Source organism: Protomyctophum parallelum (genome assembly GCF_964188405.1).
Source record: "Protomyctophum parallelum genome assembly, chromosome: 12".
Lineage (NCBI taxonomy): Eukaryota > Metazoa > Chordata > Actinopteri > Myctophiformes > Myctophidae > Protomyctophum > Protomyctophum parallelum.
In genome coordinates this window covers 36,897,622-36,918,973 of record NC_139712.1, presented here as the reverse complement: position 1 = coordinate 36,918,973, position 21,352 = coordinate 36,897,622, and the positions used below count along the sequence as shown (strand labels likewise).

General features: G+C 42.6%; 1 protein-coding gene across 1 annotated transcript in view; it reads left to right on the top strand.

Moving 5' to 3' along the window:
- csrnp1b (cysteine-serine-rich nuclear protein 1b) overlaps window positions 1-21,352 on the top strand; it is a 109,429-nt gene that overhangs the window by 43,507 nt on the left and 44,570 nt on the right. Inside the window, exon 2 of the mRNA XM_083778517.1 lies at window positions 4,067-4,124. The gene's annotated coding sequence lies outside the window, so the exon portion shown is untranslated. The remainder of the gene's footprint in view (window positions 1-4,066; window positions 4,125-21,352) is intronic.

The window sequence follows — 21,352 nt, the reverse complement described above, 5'->3', positions numbered from 1 at the left end:
TGAACAGGACCGCAATTGGAAACAAGCCCTCAGGGCTTTTGCCTTATCCTTTTATCACCACTGTACAGTCGTACCACTGTACTATTTACAAACAGTTTGTTGTTAATGTAGTATTCAATCAATCAATTGCATTATGTTAGTCATTACACAAACAAAAGTAATCTTGCTTTGTATCGCGTTACCACTGGTCAGGTCCTATTGAGGTTTAGATCTAGATAACTTCAAGATTGCAGTGCACGTCGTGTGAATGAGGCTTTAATATATTCAACACTCATTGTTCTCCAGCCAGTGGAAACCTTTCATTCTAGGCCTCCTGCCGTCTCTGCAGCCACACCAGCTCTTGGTTTTTCAAAGAGGGCTTAATCATTTTAATATGAAAGCTGCTAAGTGCCCCCAATAATCACTTTGATGAAATGGAGATAATTTTAAACAGCCCCAGCCACATTTCAGCTTTTCACCTCTTCCTTTCATCATTCCTCCTTCATTCATTCCTCCCTCCTCCGTTTTTACTAATGCTAGTGGAACCTTTTCTTATGTTGTATAATTTACAACCTCTTAGTCGTTCCCAGCTCTTGATTTGATTTATCATGCCTCTGGCTTTCAAGTTTGTCTAGGTTTTCCACCTTTCTTCTTTTTTTTTTTAGCTTTTAGATTCTTGTTGACTAGGGCATTAATTAGTTGAAAAAATAAATAAAAATGTGATTCTCATGTTTCACAATTATGTGAAACTCTGCAAATAATTATTCAAACACCTTATTCAGCAGCTGTTGCACCTTGCCCTCATCTCCTCACCATTACACAAGGGTTGATAACCATAACAATGCACAGCCCATCTCCTCGTCCATCAGGCTAACAATGAATCAATTCACCATGGTCATTACAGCATTTGACCAAAGGTATGACACTGACGAGCACAAAGAGCAACACATACATTATAAAAACATGTATTTCCACTAAAGATCATAATAATAGTATTCCATAATTCCAAAATACTTATATAATATAATGTATTTACTGTATTACAAACATGTAGCTACGAGCTATCCTACAAGGATGCCTCACCAGCAAATAGAGACAATAGTGCTCACCTTGAATGTGCTTAAACCCTATAAAATTAAAAAAAAAGGAATTGAAAGAATTCCAAAAAGGTGCATCCAAAATGTAATTTAAGGACAAAGTACTTACATTTCCCCCCTTTTTTTTATTGGCAGACACCAATAAACGAACGCTTACGTTTCATCATTCCACCCTATATATTGTATTGACCGGGTTCCCCCAGGGCTCAGTACTTGGTCCACTGCATTTTCCCCTTACTCCCAACAATTGCATCTCTACAAGACTCATAGGATTCATGTTAATTTGAAAGGTGATAAATAAGGGCCATACCTTGAAGGTTGTATTAGGAACCAATGTCTGAGGAGCAGCACTAACGTTTACAGGGCTGTCTAGAGTCTGATGCATTATTGGAGTGTATTGTGTTCTATTAGGGTGGGCGAGCTGCATCACTAACCTCCGTCTTATAAATCAGATTATTACATTAGATGGACGACGTTGATTGATGTGTCACAGGGAGATTTATGCTGGCGAGTTGATATGTGGAGAAATCACAACAACCGTTTTGACCTCTTTATCTCCATGACCGACCACTGGTGGAACCGTGGCGTTTTTAGCAATGGAAGGATCAATCAATAATATATATATTCCAAGGTCTGTCAGTGCCACATGTGCTCCAGATATAGTTTGAAGATAAATACAAACCCTGTCCTACATTCATCTGCACGAGCTCAAACTTTTAAACTGGGTGGATATTTACTTTGAAAACAAAACAGGAGGGGACATGGTGGCGCAGTCGGGTAGCAGTGTGGCCTCAAACCTAGAAGGTCCTGGGACATCATGACTCACATTGTTGTGTATCAGCCAGTCTGACACCTTCATCGAGCAGCAAAATGGAAAATGCAGCTAGACCATGGCATCAGGCTGTAGTTCAGACACTATTATTGGTCAGACAGATCGACAATCTACCTCAAACCCTAACCTAACCATAACCGCAAGCACGTCGCGAGCAGCGCATGTTCGAGCGCTAGTCCGACCGTTGTTCCCGCATGTCAGACTAATGCACAATGTCGGAATTACCATCGGATCCGCGCCGGTCAGGAAAAATAAATAAATAAATAGACCAGTGTGTGTGTGTGTGTGTGTGACAGATATTATAGGCAGGTGAAGTGTTGATTGCTTCAGATTAGCTCAGTACTGTATGTCAGAAAGGTTCTCAAACATTTTCATATCGAGGACCCCCAAATTAATTATGTATTAATTGTAATTATGTATGAGTGTGTATAATGTATTATGAGTGTCTGTCGTGGACTCGAAGCTTAAGATATAACAAGTCCCTCCATCCCAAATGTGCTGTTATGTTTTGGCCTATAACCACTGAAACTTGATTTTGATCTTGATCTTGATCAATGAAACTTGATTTCCCCTGTATTCCTTATTCCTTCGATCAGATGATGCATGAAAGCTAATCTATATAGGCTACTAGAATTACCATCATTTTAGCATTTTATTCAAAACACACTGTCATAGAAACTTTATTCAGAGTGCCCCTTTTCTTTAAACACAAATACCGTCCTATACCGTTCACCCCTGCGAATTGACAGGATGGTAGGAAGGAAGGTATGAAAAAATAGAAACTTCACTGAAATAGCTTATTAAGTTAAAATTATTATTATGTTAGCAAATTGTATTAAATCAAGTTATTCAGTAAATTAAAAATAGTGATGGTATTATATTAACTTTTGTGGCTAGTATTTAGTTTTTCTCCTCATCAGTTCCAACTGCCCCAGGCGGTTGTTTGCCATTCAAAGTCATATTTTCTACAGCGCCGTTTTCATTTCACTTCAAGTAGTAGCTTTATTGTTCTATTCAAATAATGACCTTGATAACTGGAGGCAAATCCTAGATAAGTAGTATAGTTTAATGTGTGATTGACGGTTAAATCGTTATTTAACATATTTAAGTACCAACCAAAAGCTGTTCAGTTTGCTTATATGGGCCTTTCTTTTCATAATATATTATACTGTATCAACAACAAATGATTCAAACTTGTCATGTCTCATTGATTATTTAAAATACAGGTGTGTTGAAAGAAGTGAAACTGTGATGTTGAGTAACTTTGATAAACTCTAGCCTTGTTATTGTTATGTTGATATAGCACTGTATTGCGGACCTTACCAGACATACTTGTACATTTTTTATGAGTTGAGACAAATAAACCTTCTTTATATCATCAATACAATGACATAAGCTACACTTGAGACCATACATACAGTAGCCTATATATTCCCATTTTAGAGGAATAGCATAAGAAAAATATATAAATTATTCAGTGGTATAAAAACACAGTGTTTTGGCCTTCAACACTTGGTTACTTTCTGTACCTAACAGTGTGTGAAAAGGCAGGTATATAATGGGAATAGTGGGCAGAGCTCACCTCAATCCATGGATGAGGACACCTGGGGACATGGATTTGGAATTAATCAGAAATCAGACAATTTAATATGTTACAAATACAGTCTGTCAGAGTGAATGGACACATAAGCCATTATTGTTCCTACAGTATATGGCCATCAAACATATACACACATATCCATAGACAGTGGCCCATGGCATATTTAGGCTGGTGCCACGTGAGTGACAAAGATGGAAACGAACTGGTGCAAATTAGTCTTTTGTTGACTTATTTATCACTCCATGTTGCGTTACCTTGGTATCTGTGGCTGCCTTTTGGCAGTGGCAGAGCCTTGTGTTTTATTTATACCGCGTCTCATCATTTATTAAAAACTCAGTCAGTGGGGCAGGCGCGAGCGATTCTAGGCATGGGAGTCGAGTCGACAGCCCGCTCGGAGGGAGCCATCCTTTGCTTCCTGCCAAGTGGGTCTCTCTCTTTCTCTCTCTCTCTCGCTCTCTCGCTCTCTCGCGCTCTCTCGCGCTCTCTCACGCTCGCTCTCGCTCTCGCTCTCTCTCTCTCTCTGTGTGTGCCTCTCTCTCTCTCTGTGTGCCTCCACAGACTGTGTACCAAAAGCCCCGGGAGCCAGAAGGACAAAGGGAGAGAGGAGTAGTGGCAGGTCAGAGTGTCTAAATAACTAGTCTTCAAGAGACAAGAAGGTGGCCACGCGCACACACACACGCACACACACAAAAAGAAAGCAACATTTTGGAAGGCCGTCTTCAGGGTTGACCGTTTTGACACTTGTGTCAGCTGGTGTTGCCGCGTCTGCCACTTACAGTATATTAAAAGCGAATTTGGGCTAACGTCTCTTGTAAATATTGGTAGTTGCGGATTGCGGTTTTTTGGGGGGTCTTGTTTCTAAAGTGCTTATTTGGGCTTCTTTCCATTTTTTTCATTATTATTTAAACCACTTTGTCCCTCCCTAAATCCCCATCTGAAAATGTTTTGTGCCAGGGAGCCCCTTACCAGATTTGAGTTGTTTCAAATGATCTTCCAGATAAAATATTCCACATTTTATTTCCAGATTCTTTTGAAAATAGCAGATCTACAAGCTCACAGCGGGCGGCATCGCGATGTGTTGTGAGCTTGTAGATCGGCCATTTTCAACAGCCTATATACATCGCTCACAAAATCCAGGTGTGAACCTTCAAAGCATTTCTCCCATCTCACGTGAGAGGCAGAGAGGATTTGGGGAATGCTGTTGATGTTGTTGTGTTCTCCTGGAAGGCATCTCAATGGAATATCGACATGATGCTAGAGCCAGACAAAGGATTCAGTCTTATCTTGTAAACGTGTGGAAATTAAAGCTTCAACAAGAAAGCCAGTAATAAATAAGTTGAATAGTCTATCATTCAACCGTTTTAGACCTGAGGCCGATTCTGCAAAATGCTTTCTAAATCAGTATTTCTAACATTTAGAGATTTTTCTAAAATGGCCAACGTGAACATCTAAAGCAAAACAGATGCTTTCCCAGTGCTGATGGGTTAAAATAAATTGCTGAAATGATATTATCATTTTGTCATTTCATTATTTCTAAGCCAATGGATTTCAGAAAATTGCAGTTTATGCTGAGATTCTAAAACCGTAGTCCTTAAAAACCTTGCATCATAATTATATTCAGTTCACTATTCGTAATGGCTGCGGTGTAGTCATTATCCTCCGTGCCTATTTTTGGAATCTCAAATGCGAGATCTTTCACTTCTGTGTGATGCACACACATGACATAACATATAGGTGTATTTAAAAAGGTATTTAAATCAGTATAAATATGCCTAGACCTCATTATGGGCTCAGTGCTGTCATAAAACAAAACCCAACCGTTTATTTAACTGAGCCTCAGCCTTCAGGTCTCCTCCTGATAAAGAGCTTGTGAACTGAACGCCACACACTTGACCTCAACAAGTCATTTTGCCAACGCCTCATGCATTCCACCGTGGGACAGACCATTGTCCTAAAGGACAGGAAAAGGCCAACAAAGCGCGATGAAAATTCCCAAAATTCCACCAAACATCAATGTGAAAGGAAAGACCCAGTAGTAACCCCTCTGAGGAATGTCCTACTGCTGTCGCCAATCCGCACTGTCAGGACGGAGGGTGTGTGTGTGTGTGTGTGTGTGTGTGTGTGTGTGTGTGGGGGGGGGGGGTTGGTGGCGTTGGTGGAGCGTTCCCACTGCATCCCTGCTTTTGCTTGTACAGTTCCTCTTCTCCCCCCCCCCCCTGCCCACTCACGGCCCAGTTTGTTGAAGAGAGACACACATTGTGAAAGGACTGCAACAAGCCGCTGGCTCTATTGCGTTGCATGATAATAATCCAGTGGAAGAGATTGTGCACACTTCATCTGCCTCACACGCTAAGCATAGTTATTTGTCTCTGTGTAATGCGTGCATGCCTGAATGACTATGCTATGAAGAATGACTGTGATGACAAATATTGGTTATGTTTAAATATGTATTGTATTTATATGTGGACTGAATAATGATGTGATTCAGACATACCTCAACTCTCAGCTGTGCCGTATAGCGGGACGGTTGGGGGGCCGCCAATGGGCGGTGGGGGGGGGGGGGGTTCTGAGAATGGGAACTGTACGAGGGGAAAAAAAGAGGGACGCGGCGCGGCATTCCCACACTGCGGTCCCAGGGATACCTCCTCCTGGGCAGTGCATCTGTGGGAAAGAAGGGGCGGCGCCATGTCTTCTGTCCATTTAAATACAAAGTGTTGCCTGTTATAGCACGCCAGACGGCAACACTATCTGCTCCTTTGTGGAGCTCACTTCACTTGCCATGAAAAGGTTGGGAGTAAACAGCGTGCCCTACTGTGATATACTGTAAACATTACTTTGACCCAGACCAGCCATGCTCTATTCATCCGTCCATCCTATCTATACAGAACACCTAGGCTGTAATATACTATAATATACTGTGATATTACAGTAGCCTATACACCCGTCATCCGCTCCCGTTCAGCCGAGACTCTGATAGTCAAATCACATTCATTATCTGATCTGACAAGTTTCAACAACAGCGAGGAGCATGCTTATATCAACTGATTATATAAGCTTTTTTTGTGTGTGCACATGCTGTATAGTGACTTTGGTACAGTAAGTGTTATATAAGCCATAAAACGTTTTGAACACTACCGGCCTGTGACCTTTGGCCAAAAGATGTGTGTCCTGTCCGGGGTGCTCAGTGCACCTGGCATGGAGCTAAGCAGATCACCTTTTAAGGCACGCATTCTCTGCGGTCTTTTTTTACGATGTCACTGTTCCTGCTCAGCTGTCTTGACTGACAGCCAGATAACAGAGGCATGTGGATAGCACAGAGAAAGTAATCACTTTTCTCGACCATTGTAAAATCATCTTTGAGAGTGTGTGCGTGCATGTGTTTGTGGGACCCCAACTGGGACAGGTATTGAGAGCTATACAGAAGTGTTGATTATTGCTTCAGATTATCTCAGTACGGTTTTGATCAGATCATTTTCATTCATATCAAGGACCCCCAAATTAATCGTGCATTTGGACACGGACCCCAATCTGAAGTTGAACATATTGTGTTACCACCAGGGATCCACAACATTCCATGTGTTGTATATTGGGGATCCAAAATGTTTTCAAGATTCTTAGTAAATAGCCGTTGCGACGTTGCACAGCGTAAGCTTTTAGATTGTCTATTTTCATAGCCAATTTATATACTGTAGGATTAAAGTGGATAAACAGATTTTGATGCCATATTAACTAAATTCTATGGGGACCCTTTGTACCCCCTCCTCCCCCCTCAAGAACCCCATTGACTTAATGGGATACCGTTGACAGCAGGTGAGAGGTGATGACGCTTATGAGTTCATTAAAATGGAAAGGCTTGGTTTTACATTTCACTGCAGTGACACAATGCCCCAGAGAGTCAATCTGTGGCTGTCGGAGGTGCTTGTTTTGTCCTAATGTATGATGTCTATACGGGTCTCTTCCCTTTGATCTGTGGCGACGGAGAGGCATCAAAGAGACCACTGTTGTGTGTGTGTGTGTGTGTGTGTGTGTGTGTGTGTGTGTTCTGCAATGTACTCTGTTACAGTAGAAGTAAAGTAGAAGTCCTGTATCCAAAATTTACTTGAGTAAAAGTACTAAACGTATCGGCATCAAAATATACTTTAAAATACAAAAAGTAAACATACTAATTGTGCGGAATGTCCCATTTCACCATTTCAAAATGTATATAATTTCTTTTGAAAATAACTGCAATCTATACATTGTTTATTTACAAATGCCATAGGGCTGAAGTGGTTAATGTATGTTTTGTAATAATAATCAAAATACCATAATATATCAAAGTAACTAGTAACTAAAGTTAGTGGAGTAGAAGTAAAAGTGTAAAAAATACAAATCTAAATTGTATTTGAGTACAGTACTTGAGTAAATGTACTTGATTACTTTCCACCACTGGTGAGGGGAGAATTGAAGTCAAAAGGAAATTGCTTTAACAACACAATGGATGGAAGAACATTAATAACATTTTAATAATTACTGTCTATTACCATTTAGGTAGTCACGCCGGCTTACCCTGAATGTCACGCCGTTTGAACCATTTTGTTTGGTGGTGCCCCAGAAACGGAACATTATTGAATATCTTTGCCAGTGTGCTCACGTTTGCACAAACACCCCAGTGTTGTTAGCCTGGGGTTTACATTGATATTCCCATTTCCTCTGTCATTTCTCAGCGTGTGAGTGGTGCGTGCTATAATGGCCACGTGAATCCATTGTTAGATTTCCTAATCACCTGGGTAATTACGGACAGTAGAGAGTAGGAAACATGCAAAGAGCATTCACACACAGAATGTCACGGATTGATGATGGTGAATAGAACTCAGATTGTCGGGTGGGTTATCTTGTGGCGGTGGTGTTGTGCTGTGTACTGTACAGTATATATGATCACTTTTCATGTATTTGAGGTTGTGATCCTTTATAACTTTTGGACTTTTACGATTACGGTTCCTTAACGATTCCCTCTTAATTCAGCCGAACACCTGCCTGTAAAAAAAACAAAAAAACAGGGATGTGGGCAGGGAAACAAACCTACCTTCTATGATGTCACTCAGCATCATGAAGGTACTGAAAGACCTTCCCACCTCAGACATCAGCAACATTATGAACATTACAAAAATGTAATTGTCCGGGTGAAAATCACTGGTGTTTAGTAGTTAAGCGCCATTGACACCGAGCACTAGAACTATATCGTTTTTTTTGAGGGGCGCTAGCCCCTCCTATACACAGGTTTAATGTTTGTCTTTAGTTCAAAGTTTGTTTAGTAAAGGCATTGACAATGAAGGGAAAATCTGCGTCATAATGTGTCGTTTACGTCATATTGTCTCTTTATTGTTAATGGCGTTTAATGTTTGTGTTGGCACCGTTTGTTTTACATTACCATTACATCACCTGATCAACATGAGATAGACTTTAATATATTAGCGCCCCTCACTTCACTTCACACAGGTGCGATTCTTTTTTTAAAGTTGGTGTGAACTCTGCCATCCACTGACTTTTCCCCTCTTGTATTCCTACCTGATTGTAACGCAGCCACACAGCTACTACAAATGCCATTTTCCCACGGTACACCAGTAACACAGAACACTCTGACTCAACACAGTCTCCATTGGGCCAATCATCTTCCTTTTTGTTTTTCTTTGACCGACTGACCGTTTGTCAAAAGCCAGGGCGAGACACTGCATTAAATGTGTGTGTTTTTCCCTTCCTGGTGGTGGCCTCCTGCCAAGTTACCCTGGGAGCAGGCAGAGAGACGGACAACAAAACAGATCCTTTTCCTCCTCCACTCCGCTCTGCTGTCACTGATTTCTTTGAAGTTTCCACACGATCAGCACAAGAAGGAGGGAGGGAGGGAGAGAGAGAGAGAGAGACTCCACGGCGGACGGGAGTGTTCGCTGTTCGCTGGGAAACCCCACCCTCCCCTTGTCACGTTCATTTGTTGACTTCCAGCTCATTTCACAGGCCTCTCTCGTATTTTCCAGTCTTATGGTTTTACCCTGCGTTTAAACACTGACATCATGCATTCCATTTGTGAAAATCACCTCCAGAAGCAGACGTGTGTGTGTGTGTGTGTGTGTGTGTGTGTGTGTGTGTGTGTGTGTGTGTGTGTGTGTGTGTGTGTGTGTGTGTGTGTGTGTGTGTGTGTGTGTGTGTGTGTGTGTGTGTGTGTGTGTGTGTGTGTTAATGTAAACTATGTAATCGTCTGCAAGACAGACGTCTGATTGTTAAAAGTCCTGATAACCACTTGTGTTTTAATGATTTTGGATTCCTTTTCTCTCCCTCTCTCTCTCTCTCTCTCTCTCTCTCCCACACACACACCCATCCCATCTCTCCCACATCCAATTCTGATGGGACATTGTATCCTGATGCGTTCACCGAGTGGCTTTGATATTGCAGCTGAAATAGCCATGGCTGATCCCAGCAATAACTTGGGGGGAGATTTGGGAGATAACACTGAGGGCCGAAAGTCATCCAGTGTGTGTCTACTTGGCCCAAGGGGGAGGGAAAAAAAGAGTATTACAATAACAAGCTTATAAGATTTGAGAAAGAAATATTTCTTTCTCGCTGTTCTCACAGCACACACGGACACAAAGACAGACGATGGCTCTGCTTTTCGGTGGGAAAATAAATCAAAAAAGTTTCGGTGTGGCTCAGAATGATGAGAATAAGGAAGGGGAGGTTTATGGAGGAGAAGTGCCAGGCATTCGTCCACGGTAATGCGATCTGTGGTGATAGCGTGTTGTTACCGTGGGAGGAAGACGGAACATGTTAGGTTCCTGACTTCTACAGGAGAGGAGAGGACGAGAGCACTGCCATATTACACTACCATGTAATATAAGGCCTGAGGACCGCTACGGTAGCCACAGGCCAACATTCTTGGGCTGGATAGTCGTAAACCACAAGTGCACGGTGCAGGGCTCTTCACGTAAATATTTGTCAACAAAAGGTTCTTTTCCCTCCTTCATGGCAGCAAGTGTAGAGACAGAAATAGCATTATAACTACTACTTAGCCAGAACCTGCAATTGAGTTTGATGTTATTCTTTCCTTTCGGCCGTCTGTTGCAGGAGACGGACAAATGAATGATGACAGTTCTGTGTTTCAAGCATAGACTGTAAAAAATATGGACAAAGCGTTCCCCGGGTCTATCATGGATGTAAAATGAAGCCTGTAATTCCTTGCATTGTAAATCACCATCTTTCTAGATCCGTTTTGGTCCAGCTTGCCATTGGCTGGCCCAGACAACGAGGCGGGACTTCCCCCCTTAGTCTTTGTTGGTTTTTATTTTGACTGAACGGGGGGTGGCTCCCGTTCATAGACTGTAACGGTAGCCACGCCCCTCAGAACATACGCAACTTTATGGTCATCTTTTTAATAAATGGGACCATAATTTTCCAAAAAGAATATTATGACATGAGAAATGAGACTTTAAACTAGTGACTGGAAGCAGAAAGTATTCATGACCATGTTTATTAAGGTAATACAGTCTAGGTGAAGTTGGAGCTATGGGTTTTTTTGGGCCAAATGACAGCACCACAACAGGCCATTATATGAACTTTCAGGAAGTCCCGATTTCCTTAGTGGCTTAACAAAATATCTGTCTGACTGCCCCCCTGGTTTCAAGCCGATGTCTTTTAATGGTGTGATTCGAAATTGTGGATTCAGTTTATAAATAAAAAAAATACTTTTGAATTTATGTAAACTAAATGTGAGTGGCTATGTTTCGTTTCATTGTAATAGGTTGCACGCAGGCCATTTGCGGGTACATTCTCAGCCTGAAATCAATGTGGTTTTTACTGTATCCATTTTGTACAGTAAAGAAACACTTTTTTTGCTGAAACCTAAACACGTCTCCATCCACCGGGATCTTGCGAGGAGCTTATGTGGGAGTATACTCACGAGTGTCACTTTGCCATAATCATCACAAGCAAGTTTAAAATAACGCAGACAACTGAAAACCCCAATTAGCGTGGTCCTCCTGCCACCATGCAACTAAATCAGTCACTCTAATCACAAGTTTGAGAATTAAGAACTCTCTCACAGCTGGTTTCTTTCCCCATGACAGACAACTGTCTCCCTCTGTCACTGGCTGCCTTTATCGCTGTGGAATCCGTCTGTCTCTAGTCTCTACTGTAGTATATTGTGCCTGCACCTTGCATGTTTTTACCATTCTCATTCCAAAACATCTCCTTCAGCTCTTGGTAAAACCCTAAAAACCTATTCTGGATGAGCATGCAGGGCTGCTCTCTGGGCTGATGTGAGACCAGACCGCATGCAGAGGTTGTGTATGAGGGTATCGACCTTATATTCAGACTGCTTATTCCCTCAAGACCTCCCTCTGAGAGGAAAAATGGGGTACACACAGTCATAGTGAGCACAGGCATGGTGCTGGATGGATTCGTGGACTGTTTTCTTAAGGTTTTCGATAAAATTGGTCAGCGGTGAATACGTGAGATGTGAAAATTGCTGCAAATTATTCATCTACCACCTCCGATTCACATATTTCCCTGTTGCATTCCAACAGTTTTTGTTGCCTTTGTGGTGGAATCTCTTGAGGAGCAAGGCACTTGACAGACCGGTCTGCACGTTCACTATTTATTCAGCATGAAGTACAATTTACGACGTATGTCTAATCTAATCAAAGCATGAGACCGAGAGCAGGCGGCGGAAGCAAGCTCCTTTTGTTGAGTTTCAGGCAGCTTACATACTCTTCCTTTCCATATCAAGCAGACAGAATCAAATCTATTCTTACCTACCGTACCAATCACAAGGTGTTTCAATCCTATGAGCATCCTTCATCTAGCCGCAGCAATGGCATCCATGTTGCTATCCTAATATGTCCTGGTCTTTATTTAAAGGAAGAGGAAGAACATCTGCACACCAGTTTGTAGAGCTCAGAGACTTACTTTATTTTAAGGCAACAAATTGCAACGTTTCAACCGACTAGGTCTTCATCAGGCAAATATTTTAGTCTTTAAAATTATATTGTGAAAAATATATCTTTAAAGTGAACATTTTTAACTCAAATCTTTGCTTCTGGAGGTCCCTGGAACAAAATATTTTGACGGGTCGGAGGCCAAATACATATATAATCTTGGGGGTCCTTGACGTAGAAAGGTTTGATAACCACTGACATAGGTTAGATAGGTTATAGGTGATAGGTTTTCCAGAAAGCGGTTCGACTTAGAAGGCATTTCTAGCCTTGGGTCTTAATGTGGTTAAACACAGACAGACGTTTAGTGACCAGTATCCAGTAGTGTGTCCAGTATCCAGTATCTGGTCATTGTGACCCTGCCAGCAGTGGCGGCCTTATATATGTTTCAATCGTTTCAATTGAAATGGGCCTTGGCCTCCCGATTTTTTTTTTTTTTTTTCCTTTTTGGTAATTATTATTATTTGTAGTAGTATTAATATTGCATTGCATCACAGACTTCCAATCAGCCTTGTAATTTATTCAGTCTCATCCTGTACGTCCACTTACCACTAGTTGGCAGCAGCTAATAATTACTGCAGGTACCCGTCATGTCACATTGACCTGTGTTGTTTATCTGTAATTGTTCCCACTTCCCTAGCAGTGCTGAGAGTTTCGATTGCATCATTGTATAGCCTATGCTGCCTCCCAGTTATACCTTACAGTAATTTCAAGACAAAGTATTATAATTGTTTATTCAAGCTGCTTTTGTGTATTTTTCTACTTTTTTCTAAAAATTTTTAAATGATGATGTCATGAACGGAGCCTCCCGATCCTTAAGGCCACCCCTGCCTGCCAGATATCATAATGTGTCATCATGTCGCTATGAGCTTGTAGGTCTGATATTTTGAAAAATCGTGAAAATGTGCCTCTAATATTTGAATATATATTATTTCAGAGTGAACATTTTAACTAAAATCTTTGCTCCTGGGGCGTCCCTGGAACAACATATTTTCAGATGGGGGGGGGGGGGGGGGGGGGTGGAGGTCCTTGACATGAAATATTGAGCACCACTGATACAGAAACAAGGTTTTTCAGAAAAGTGTCGAAAGTGTTGAATTTTTCGACATCAAAGCAGTTCAAGCCGATAGTGGTGACGCAATACTCAATAATCTGTATGACCAACAAACATCACATACCGGTATGGCTTCAGTATTTACTCAAATACATACACACAATGTACAGTAATTCCTCTTGCACATCACCGCATATAAATTCCCTAACGCATTCAAGCAGTTTTATTATGTCTGAGATAATAAGAAACAGAAATTGCATCATTGCATAATCCAGTAAATGCAAACACCCGGTACCAGTAAGTAAGTACACTGTGATGTATAGTCGACATGTTTTCAGAAAACATGCCGCTCCAAGCAACATCGACCATGCATTTCCATGGTTGGGGAGTGGTGACATCATCCAAAAAAAAACATCCTCTGCGCTTGTGCTGCTGCTTCTGCAGAGGAGCCTTGCAGAGAAGAAAGTCTGTCTAGGGGCCATGGTATATTTGCATAGAGCCTAGACAGGTCCATTTTCATCTCGCATGCCACCAACACTCGCTGCCTGTTGCTTCAAGCCCGCCTGCCAGAGCTCACTCAGCCTCCGAAATAACTACGACGTAATATTCAAAGAGAGGTGTGTGTGTGTGTGTGTGTGTGTGTGTGTGTGTGTGTGTGTGTGTGTGTGTGTGTGTGTGTGTGTGTGTGTGTGTGTGTGTGTGTGTGTGTGTGTGTGTGCAATATAAGATATCTCCCTGCACAGACTGAGCTCATCCCTCTGCCTGTGTGTGTAATTGGGGTGTGACCTAAATATCTGAACGATGCACTTGAGCGAGTGTGTGCAGCCTCATTGACCTACATATGGAGGAGAGAATTGGCCAAAGCTCTGCCAAAATCAATACCGCAAGCACCCCATACTTGGCACGACGGAGGCTAGTCCCGTGTATGAATGAATTGGATTATATTTGCATTGTTGCAGGGATGCTAATTACTTTCATTCACTGGCATTAACGCCGCGATAAACAACATCAATAATGAGTCGTCGAGGCTTTTGTTTTCAACCTGTTGGCCGGTTGTGAAATCAGTCACCCATTTAACAGCAGAATGATGGATAGGCCTACCTTTTAACGGGATTCTTTGTTTTACCTTTTTATTATTATTTAGTTCTGTATTTATGATGTTGCAGATTATATTTCATACAGCAGAGAGAAAGAGAGAGAGGCCCTGGTTACAGGCTGTGCTCCTTGGTGGCTGCATCAGGTTTATGTTCGGCTCCGCTCAAAAGAGTTCAATCTCTTTTTAAAAGGGCAAGACAATAACTGTCTCCGGGGAGCTGGTCCACTTCTTCACTTCCGTTTATCCTCTTTTGTTACCTATACGCTGTGAGGGGGAATGGCTTGTGCAGAGTGCCCCAGCACCTTGTTGAGGCTTCAGTGTTGAGAAGGCATTGTGTGCCGTGGCGCGCAGTGCACCCTCCCCTCCCTCCTTCTTGGGGGGGGGGGGGGGGGGGGGGGGGAGAGCATGCAGGAGAGACAATAAAGATGACCTGCCACAGATAGCATCTCCCAGAGTGCAATGGGGTGGTGTGAGAGACTGGGAGATAGCATCTAATATGCCCGTGGACATCATCACAGAGGGAGGAGGACTGACAATTCCAGTTGTCAGTGACAGAAAGCATCCAAAATATATCCAGCCAATCTAGCGTTACAAATCCAAATGGTGAAGCCTTTTTTTGAACGGGCTTTTAGAACTATAAGCTATCAAAAGAGGTCTTATGTATTTGTTTGTCTGTTTGTTTGTTTATTTACATTGTAATTTATTTGTGTTTAGCAACGCTATAAAGCGTTTTATAAATCTATTTTGTACACAAAATGTAGTATTAACATAATTTGAGCGGTAATTAAGTGGCTGATCCGTTATTGTCATAAATATTTCAATTAAAGCGCACACCTAATTAGCATGTCAACTAATTCATTTCGATGCGTTTTGCAGTGGATCAGGAGGTAGAGTGGACGTCTTGGAATCGGAAGGTACCAGGTTTGATCCCCAGCTCCTCCTGGCCAGAGCCATAGAGTATAGACAGAGTTGTGACATTGAGGGGGCAGAAAACAGCCCGGTCACATGGTTCATGTACTGGCTCTGCCCCTGGCTACGTATCAACGTCCTTGAGCAAGACACTGAACACTGTTGGTGTGTTAGTGCCACACACAAAAGCTTAGGGTTAAATACTATAGCACAGAGAACCAAGGAAAGCAGCCGGAATTGTACAGTGAGAGAGCAGGGGATAGTGAAACAAAAACATAACTGATTGACGCTTCATTGCGTCATTGGAGCGCTCACACACGTGTTTGGCGTGGGTTTGTAGCTTGGTATTGCTGGCTTCAATTTGGAAACTTGTAGCATGTTGCTTTGTTGCTACTATGGTGTGAGCGCAGCGTAGGTTGTGATTTCTTCACAGCAGACATTTTGACGTCAGAATGTCAAATATCCATTACGGTATTTGATCGTGATGTGTCCAGTTGTCCACTCCACTCCCTGTTGACGCATGTTGCCCCCAATGAGAAGGCCTGTCACAATCATTACATAATCACAATTATGTCCATCATCCATCCATCCATCCATCCATCTTCAACAGCTCCACCAGAGAAATCCAGATTTCCCTCTCCAAAGCAACATTAGTAACTTCCTCCTGGGGGATCCCGAGGCGTTCCAAGGCCAGTGAGTTGATGTAATCACTTCATTCACTTCGCAATGATGTGATCATTACAATTATCTGACATAATTGAAATTGTTATATTACGTTCCATGTAGTTTGTACATTTTCAAAAACAAAACAAGAATCCATAATGTGCGTTATTTGTACCGTTGACAATGAATGGTCAAGTAAAATGTTGTAATTAGTGATGGGAGATTAATCGGCAAACACATCGCTATCAGCCGATTCTAGTTGTTTTTAGATTAATCGGCATCGGTTCGATTAATCAATCAGACCGATTAATTAATCAGTCCGATTAATCGGACTGACAATATTAAATATAAATGTATTAAAGTTAAATCTGACTTGCCTAAGCCTGCAGTGCAGACACACTGTTACATTATATTTTTCAGAATGGACAAAATTATTTTTTAATACAGAATGAGATCATATGGACATCGGTAATATCGGTTATCGGCCATAACAGCAATTAATTATATCGGAGATCGATATCGCCCAAAATGTCTCATCAGCACATCCCTAGTTGTAATCGTGACAACCGCACCAATGAGAAGGATTGGTTTGGATTTTAGAGCCCAAGCGACAGCAGTGAAAGTGTCTCCTATAGCTGCCTAAAGGTCCTGTGCTTCACCCTCCCCCCTCCAGGGGTAAACCAACCCGTGGCTTGGCTCTACTTGAGCCCTGTCATTAGGAACATCCTCTGGGTCTGGGAATGTCCATGAACGAGCCACTATGTAGTAGTGAAGAGGTGACCAGCAGAGCGGTGGCATCAGAAGAAGGGCCATAATAAAGTCACCGTCATTGTAGCACTGTTTAGTCTATTCGTGTGGACACAGAGAGGTCTGTATCATTGATAATTACAGAGGTGGGAATTGTTTGCTTGTCAGTCATTACTTAAAGAGCTAAAGGTCAGAGTAATTAGAGTTTTACAGCACCCAGTGTCTTGCCTGCAGACAGACCCTTCAGTGTCCTGTTCTATTGTTCTCTTCGCCGCACGCGGCAAAGTCCTTTAGTGTTGACACAGAATGGAACTTCACACTCAGGAGTGTTATCTTTTTTGTTCACATTTGTGATGCGTTGCGAGCTTGTAGATCTGCTAGTGCTATGTACTGAGCACGACGCCAGGGAGGGTGCATGCAATTAAAGTGTAACTGAGGCTTATACCCACCGTTTGAGATACGTCCATATTCATGCTAATTTGAATACTTTCAAAGTGCCAGGAATGGCTACTGCTGTGGCTGTTGCTTCCCCCTCATTTGTTCATCTCATCTCCCACAGGCTTTTGTTGCTCTCTGAGCTCTGGCAGGGCTCCGCTCGTTGTCATTTAATGCCTCGGGGAATTATCTTTATTGATTGGCTGTGGATCATAAAATACAAGGGGAAGTCAATGATCATGACTTCACAAAGATGACTTGGTTGGAACACATTGTATTTTCCCTTTCTATGTATTTAACAATATAGTGCTGTTTCTTTTTACATTCCTGTGTTTGTTAAGTGGTGCAACACGGTAACTCTGTCATTTTTCGTCCGTTTCGGACGCCGGGCGGTTCGCCGGAATCGGGCCGGCACCCTGGGCGCGTTTCTACGGGTCTGGAAGTTCCGGGGACCCCCACACGGAGTTGCACCACTTACTTCACACTGGTGTGATTTTTTTTCTTTTCTTGTTTCGTGCAGTTTAAGGAGAATTAAACCCCTCGAGATGAAAATTGCCGATCTATAAGCTCATATTGTGTCGCAGGGCTTGTAGATTTTCGCTGCAGAACACCTGCGTACGACCTAGTATATAAGTAACTAACTAACATTTCTTTCTTATTTTATTTTTTTGTGGCTTTCGCCTTTATTTTATATATTTTTTATAGAGGGACAGACAGGCTGACAGGAAATGGGGGAGAGAGGTGGGGGAGTGACATGCAGTAAAGGCCGTCGGGATCGGGAGTCAAACTCGGACTACCGGCCAAGGTGCCTGGACCGCTGAGCCACGGCCAAGGCCCTAACATTTCATTTATATGATTTTAAAAAGATGCTGAATCTTTCATATAGGAACAAATTTAAAAACAAATCTAAAGAATTCCATGAATAAAAAAATCTAAGAAATTACATAAATTAGAAAACAAAAAATAGCCGCACAAGTTCACAATGAGCTTGTAGATGATGTTTTTCACTAGCTTTTGTTCTGGGGAACCATTGTGAATAGACCACAATTAGCCATGAACATGAATAATGATGAACACGGTGGGCTGTAAGCTATATAAGAACACAAGATGTTCGCTCTAAAGCACAGCTGATTGATTATGCAGTGTTCACTCTGGCATCTTCAAAGATACAGGCTATCATTCTATTTCCAATGTAAACCACTAAAACCAGCCGACATGAAGATACAGTGATATCATTGATATGATACATGCAGGGTTTGTGGCTTCCACAAAACGGCTACAACAGCTACAACCAGGGCTGGACTGGGACAAGAATTTCGTCCCGGTAATTTTCACGCAAATTTGGCCCAGACCAGCCCACCACAACCAGCGCGCAGATAGCAGAAACTATACCGCCCACTCTGTCGAGGCACACACAAACAAACGAGCTGCAAAAAATTGCAGATCTACAAGCTCATAGCGCGGCACTCGGTGCCGCACCACAAGCTTGTAGATCTGCAATTTCTTTATTGTGAAAACGTGGCGCTAATCTTTGAATATATTTTCTTTCACAGTGATCGTTTTTTAACACAAATCTTCTCTCCCATGCGTCCTTGGCGCAAAACATTTTCAGATGGTGCTTCCGGGGCTAAATACATCATTTTGGGGTTTGCACACGGAGAGATTTCCATCAGTAACTTCTAGTGGCACTAATTACCTCGCTGAGCATTTCTCACCATCCTCTCCATCCTGTTGTATAACATTTCATTGTAAAAAACGCTCGCCGTGTTTATCGACATGGGATCTACGCAGGAAATGATTGTCAGGGCTTCTTCAATGTTAGGAAGTGCTTTTCTTTCTTCAATTCTTCTTCTTCTCCCCAGCCTGACCAATGGCCGGGATTAAAGGCAGGAAATTGAGAACAGGGACGGTGCCAGAGGGTGTGTGTGTGTGTCTTTGTGTGTGTGTTTGGCGCTGGGGTGTTTTGTAGAGGCAGCGAGTTGGACTGTATTCCCGCCGACCCCCCCCCCCCCCCCCCCCCCCGGATTGGCGCCAAAGAGGCCCACGCACAGGAAGCTTCTCCTGCTAAATACAGCCCCCCCCACCCCCCACACCTCCTCCGCACACAGGTCCGCACATTCAGAACGGAACAGAGATGAACAGACAGTGAAAGTGGTCTTTGCTTCCTCCCTACCCCCGCTTTTCCATGCTCTCTCTCTCTCTCTCCCCCCCACCATCTCTCTGTCCCTCCACAGCTGTGAGCTGAGCTCGTCACTGTGTTTTAATGAGCACTCTCTCTCAGCAGAATACTTTCTACACACCTCTTGTTTTTTGTCAGAGAGAGAGAGAGATTTTTATTTTATTTTAAATAGTCCTTTATAAAACACTGCCGGGTTGTACAGACCTATACATGCCTAACTTATATGAGAGCAAAAAGAAACAAATCACAGTAACACAGCCATCTTCCAAAGCTGAGAGAGAGAGAGAGACACTTGATGTACAAAGGCTAATCTAAACATCCATGACCGCGGTGCGACCCCGCTGCTCAGTACCCAGACTGCGTGCAAAGCACACGGTGACCCCGTGAACCCCTCGGTGGGTGCAGACAGACACCCTGTAAAAAAATGGAGGGGGACGGGGGGACGTGGTTTGTATCGGTGTCGGAAACGGCCTACTTTACGACCTCCCCTCTTCTTTCATGGGCTACCTCTCCTTTCATGGGTCCCCTACATCCCCCCCTTTTCTTTGCCTGCTGTGTGGATCCTGAGACAAGCTCGCTGTCCCACTAATCAGCTTTTAGCACCATGCCGACAGGGACCCCAGGATGTGTCCAAATTCAGCTCCAAGGCCAAGCACAGCACTGGATCCAGACCAGGGGTCTTCAACAGGTGGGGGGGTCCTCAGAGACTGCAAATGCAAGGGTTCTTTATACTTATTTGCAGCGTTCTGCATTGTGAAAAACACCTGGTGAATAGTATATGTACTGTATATACTAGAGGCCAGTGGTTCCAAAACGTTTTAGCCTGTGAAGAATTTGATGTCTCCCCGAGACCCAAAGTGAAAATTGCAGATCTACAAGCTCACAACGCGGCGCGAACCTTAAGTTAAATCCCTGCATTCTATTTTCTAGCAACTTGTCCACTGAAAAATAAGAGAACAGCACTTGAGAAAATGTACTTAGTTACTTTCCTCCATGGCGTAAAAAGATATATGGTGCAGTGATTTCTTATTTTTTTCTTTTTCCATTTCCTGCTATAGAACAGACTAGGAGAGCCGCAGTAATCTGGGCAGTGTGGACTCCAGGCTGTAGGGCTCATCTCAATCTGCCGCCGTTCCCTTTGAATCAATGAGAACTGTGTGCATCAGCACCCTGTGGCTACCAGGCAATTTGGCAGCATGACATTTAGAGTTTAGCACTGGACGATTGGAACACCATTTCTTTCTCCTTTTTTCTTTTTTTTTTGCTGATCCCAGGGTTTCTGAGCAACCTGTTTGTAATAATTACAGATTATTGGAGGCACAGTGGTATACTTAAACACCAAATATACAGTGCAATTTGCTGACAGTTTAATCCTGTTCTGTTGCTCTGCCATGGGATGATGAGGATCAAACCATGGTTATATCCGCCAGGCCCGATAGTCGGCGCCAGTGGAAGCATTTATGTCGAAATTAAAAATATATATATTCTAAATTGACAGTTTTCTGAAATACCTCATGTTTCTGTATCAGTGGTGGCAGGTGCACCATATTTCATGTCAAGGATGAAATTATGTAATGATGTAATTGGCCACCGACCCTCATCTGAAAATGTTATTCCAGGAACCCCTCAGAAGCAAATAACGTTCGCTCTGAAAGATTACCGGTATATATTCAAAGATTTTTCAATAGCTAAAGTATAACATAATGCTTAAAACACCAAAAGGGGTTCCCGCCCAGAATGGGTTAAGGAATAAATAAATATTTTGAATCAACAACAAGCCACTTTACGTTTAGTATCCACC